General features: G+C 32.7%; 1 long non-coding RNA gene across 1 annotated transcript; it reads left to right on the top strand.

Annotated features, from left to right (window-relative positions):
- The first annotated feature begins 314 nt into the window (after positions 1 to 314).
- LOC108478018 (uncharacterized) lies at positions 315 to 1,712 on the top strand. The gene is made up of 2 exons (XR_008286003.1): positions 315 to 647; positions 1,288 to 1,712. It is a non-coding gene; the product is annotated as an uncharacterized LOC108478018 (long non-coding RNA).
- The last annotated feature ends 3,945 nt before the right edge of the window (positions 1,713 to 5,657 follow it).

The raw sequence follows: 5,657 nt of genomic DNA, 5'->3' as shown, positions 1-5,657 counted from the left end.
CCTTTTTTAAGGCTAAAGATGCTTAATTTAGTTAGAAAATTATTCGAAATTAAATATAAAATTAAACAAAATATTTCATAAAATACTCTAAAGCTTTTTTTTTCCAATTAAATTATGATATTCTATTATAAATTTAAAATTGCAACAAAAGGTGATATTTTTTTTATTACTTAACTATTTAAATTGAATATTAAATAAATTAAATTTATTTTCTTAATTTTAATTAAAAATACAAACATAAAACTCCAACAAGCAATGACTTCTGGATTCCATCACATTCAATAGTGTATATATAGACCATTGAATTAACAACCATTAGCCATCCACATCAAATCTCAATTGATAGGCAAATAGAAAAAAGATGGAGCTTCAACAACATTTAGGCCATCCACATCCACTGGTGTTCAACCAAGAGATGAACCATCAAAGTGAGGAGACTTTCTGTTGCTTTGGATGCAAGCAAAAGGTGAAGGGTCCAAGCTTTAGCTGTTCAGAGTGTGGGTTTTTCCTGCACAATGGATGTGCTGAAGCTCCTATAGAGATTCAACACCACCCCTTTCATCGAGACCACCTTCTCATTCTTCGTCAACTATCATCCATTAAAGGATAAGGAGGAGATTATTGCAAGGTTTGCCATTGCTACATTGGTAAGCAATTTAGTTATTGTTATTCTTATTATAAAACTGTCTTTCACCTCAAATGTAGTTTGCTTCAACGTGACACTTCCGGGAACTTCATAGAGATCTTCCATCGTACCCATCAACATCCATTGCTTCTCATTGATAATCAAAACTTTCTACTTTAATATCGTGAATGCTCTGGCTGTTCAACCGAATTGGTGAATGATTCATATGGTTGTTTCGATTGTAATATTTTTTTCCATAAAAAATGTGTTGAACTACCCATTAAAATTAGTCACCCTTACCACCGCAAACACAAGCTTATTCTTGAGTTAGACTTTCGCTTTTGCAACCTTTTCCAAACAAAACACTCAGGATTGTTTTATTGTTGTTCGATTTGCAATCTTGACTTTCATAGCAAATGTTTGCCACCATCCGTTGAAGATAAAAAATATCATGAACACCCATTTACCTTGTTTTTGAGACCAAACTCATTCACATGTGATGTATGTGAAACCCAAGGTGATAATGTTTCCTATATTTTTTTTACATGCAACATTCAAGTTCATAAGGATTGCATTTTATTGTCTCACTTTATCCGACTTAACCTACACCGTTATCCCCTTTCTCACAACTTTTTTCTTTCCATTCGTTGCCATGATTCTAGAACTTGGGACTGCAAAATCTGTTATAAGAAGGTAAATACGGAGCATGGGAGTTATTGTTGTTCTAGACCAAATTGTGATTTTGTTATCCACGTCAAGTGTGCCATTGATGGGAATAACACGTTTTGGTATGATATAAGTAAGCTTGAGAATCTAGATGAAATCGAGGAAATTGATGAATTTGAGAATTTAATCATTCGTGTTCTTCAAGAAACCAAAGCTGGGGACAATGTTGTAGCTGCAGAGATAATACATTTGTTGGGTTTTTCTTTCTAAGAGTAGAGGTAGAAATACAGGACACAGAACAAGGTAGTATGATATTTTACTTGTTCACAAATATGCACCAAGGGAGCTTATGGCTTTAGCTCATTTTACTCATTTTAGCTCATATTTTCAATAAGAAAAACAATACATTTATAGCCAAATACATCATTAAATACTACCTACTACCATTAGTAGCCTAGTAGCTTAATAAATATTGCTTGTACATAAAAATAAGCCACTTAAGCTAGTCATTCAACACTTAAACATATCAAGCTATCATCAGCTTGTTCATTTTCAACTAGATTGATTACAATGAAACTAAACAAAAAACCTTGTTGTTACAGCAAGCATACGTGTTGCAACATGCACCATTGCTAGCACTTACTTCATTTGGAAATATTACAGCTAAACAGCCTTGTAACATTTGTGTTGCAGCATGTTTACAAGCTGCATGCACTTTATCTGAAGATATTATAGCAGCTTGGTAGGTCAATTTTCAACACTCCTCCTTGGACTCCATGCTACAAATACAAATCATTCAACAATTTTTTTTAAAGCTTGGCAGTTCAAGCTGACCCTGCTCAAGCACTTCATTTTCAACCTTGGCTTCATTCTCAACCAAATCTTACACACTTGACTATCCCAGTCTTTTGTGCCAAAGATTTTTTCATCAAATAGAGTGTTCTCCTCCTTCACAGCCTTGGTTGACAACACATCTTGCATTATTCCTTGTTCATTACAATCCTGTTTCTTCTTGCATATACAACTTGCGAGTATAGTTTGCTTGCCTTCAGTCTGCCATTTTTGGCTTGCAATCCAACAGGTTTGCACTTTGTTGCTCACACCAAGATGAGCTTGCACCTTTGACAGGCTCACATTTTTGCTTACTGTCTCTTAAGGTGTCTTCAACTTTGCTGCTTGCACTAGGCTGAGCTTGCACCTTTGACAGGATCGTATTTTTGCTTACTGTCTCTTAAGGTGTCTTCAACAGGCTTGCAACTAAACAAGCCTCGCACCTTTTGATGAGCTCACACCACTTGCTGAGCTCATAGCTCGCACTTCTCACTAAGCTCGTAGTTTTGACATCTTGCTAAGGTTGCAGCTTGCACATTTTTGCTGAGCTTGCAGCTTGCAAATTGGAAAGCTCACATGCTTTCCTTGGAACTCCTCCTTCAGCTTATTCAAGTTTGTTTGGAAGTCTCTTAAGGTTGAGCTGATGTTGTCTTCTCTTCAAGCAGTCCTTGATGACATGCTTTGACAACTTTTCTCTTTTAACAAGCAGCGGAAGCAAAATCAATGGCCTTTAATACTAAGGCTCATGATACCAATTGTTGGGTTTTTTTTTGTAAGAGCAGAAGCAAAAATATATGACACAGAACAAGGTAATATGATATTTTACTTGCTCACAAATGTGCAGCAAATGAGCTTATGGCTTCAGCTTATTTTGCTCATTTTAGCTCATATTTTCAATAAGAAAAACAATACATTTGTAGCCAAATACATCATTAAATACTACCTACTACCATTGAGTAGCCTAGTAGCTTAATAAATATTACTTGTACATAAAAACAAGCCACTTCAGCAAGTCATTCAACACCTAAACATATCAAGCTATCATCAGCTTGTTCATTTTCAACTAGGTTGATTACAATGAAACTAAACAAAAAACCTTGTTGTTATAGCAAGCATACATACTGCAGCATGAACAATTGCTAGCACTTACTTAATCTGGAAATATTACAGTTAAACAGCCTTGTAACATTTGTGCTGCAACATGTTTACAAGCTGCATGCACTTCATCCGGAGATATTACAGAGCTTGGTAGGCCAATTTTCAACAACATTCTAGTCATGATCAGCATAGCTTGACATTCAATGACGAGATCAACGATAATAAGCATCGTAATGGGTGCATGATGCCCATATTTTCTTCATTTTACTATTGTTTATGTTGTGATTTCTTTCTCCATAAAACTTGCGCTGAATTATCGAGGAAGACTCAGCTATGGGTCGTGCCAGAGCCTTCCATACTTCTCACAAATGGTATTTTTAAATGTTGGGCGTGTGGCCATGATTGTAGTGGTTTCTCTTACAAACAATGAGGTATAGATGATGGCATTGTCATCTGCCTTCGATGTGCAACAACTCCTCACAATTTTACGTATCAAACAAAGGAATCACATTACCTCTTCTATGATGCGGAAAATAAAAGTGCTTGTAGTGCTTGTGGTGGATGTAGAGACGAAAAAGGTTCCTACATATGCAAGGATTGTGACTTTGTTTTGAATTCTGAGTGTGCTACATTGCCAAAAACTATTTGGCATAACTGTGATAAACATCCTTTGAAGCTTGTTTATAGAGATAGCAATGACTATTCACTCTATCATTGGTGTGACATATGCGAAAAAAAAAGATCTGAAGTTTTGGTTTTATCATTGCGAAGTTTGTGACAATGCAATGCATCCCAAATGCGCTCTTGGAGAATATCCATTTATCAAGCTTGATATTAAATACAAATACAAAGATCATCTGCATCCTTTTACTTTCGTCCAAAAGATTGTCACCCCCTATGTGTGAAGTGTAGAGAACCTTGCTAAAATCTAACTCTTTAGTGTGAAGAGCATGATTGTAACTTTGTTGGTCATTGGGAATGCTTACGCTTATCTAAGTATTATATTAGTTAGTATTATTAGTAGTGGCAATTATGTTTATATGTAACAAATTTTATTTTGTACAAAATGTTAGTCAAATCATCCAATGCATAAGCATTAAAACAGTTCGAAAGTGATAGATGTCGAAACCATTTCTAAATTGAATCTTGGAAAATGAGAATCAACTTTAAGAAAAACGAAAACGGGAGTCGCCACCAATATTTTTAGGTGTGATTGGATCACCTTATAAAATGTTTTGTTTTAAAACATTAATTTTGGTCTACGAAAGTCGAGAAAACAGATTCGGGAGTCAGTTACGTACGAGGAAGGGTTAGCACCCTCGTAACGCCCAAAAATTAGTACCTAATTGATTATTAAGTGTCTTTAATGTCGGAAATTTGAAAATTTTAAGATGCAATCCTCTTTAAAATATTTTGATTTTAAAAATTGGGGTTCACTCGTATATTGATATTGAGTTAGCCTTTTTGGAAATCCCTATCTTGAAACAACAAAGTGCCATATCCAGTAAGTTAGGACACATTGCCTTGCAATTCCAAGACAGTCGCTTGCACTTTGAAAACCTTTTAAAACTTAGAAGGGTGCTTGACTATTCGAACTTAACGAGAAAAGTTGCAACCCAATAAGTTAGGGCACTACTTTTCTTGAAGCTTCCAAACACCAAGCATTGCCTTTTTCTTTTCAAAAACTTTGTAGTCCTTTTTTTTAAAACCGATGCATGAAGGAGCATATTAACATTATGGAATGACATACAATATGGCATATTATCATAATAGGTAAGTAAAAGCATGAATTTAAACAATATGATAGCAATAATATAAAGATCATGCATTAATACATACATATAAAAAAATAATAGATATAGCAAATCTTAACAACATACGTACAAAGATATACATAGCATATATTGAAGATAAATAAGCAAAACATACAAAGTAATAATTAAAAATGACATTTGATACCCAAATGATATATACAATATAAAAATATAAAAGAGTTATTATATATAAAATAAAGTGAATGATTGTTTAACAAGATATACATATAATACACATAAAATATGATATTTAATAATAAAAATAGTATTTAATATACAATATATAATATATAATAACAAAAATTTATAAAAGGATAATAATTATATAAAAATAAAAAATATATTGGTTTAGAAAAATAATGTATAAAATACCAAATATGTAAAAGAATTTATATTTATAATAAAATAATTATATAATATATATATAAATATAAGTATAAAATAAGTAATTAATGATGAAATATCGTATTATACAAATTATAATATTATAATATCTTCAAAATATATAATAATAAAATATAAGTAAAGTAATCATTAACATATGAATAAAAAATAAGTATATAATACAAGTTAAAACTTTTAATGATAATAACATATGGATAAAAATTTATAATGGTATAAAA

This window comes from Gossypium arboreum, chromosome 7 (genome assembly GCF_025698485.1).
Source record: "Gossypium arboreum isolate Shixiya-1 chromosome 7, ASM2569848v2, whole genome shotgun sequence".
NCBI lineage: Eukaryota > Viridiplantae > Streptophyta > Magnoliopsida > Malvales > Malvaceae > Gossypium > Gossypium arboreum.
This window is presented reverse-complemented; position numbering and strand designations above follow the sequence as displayed.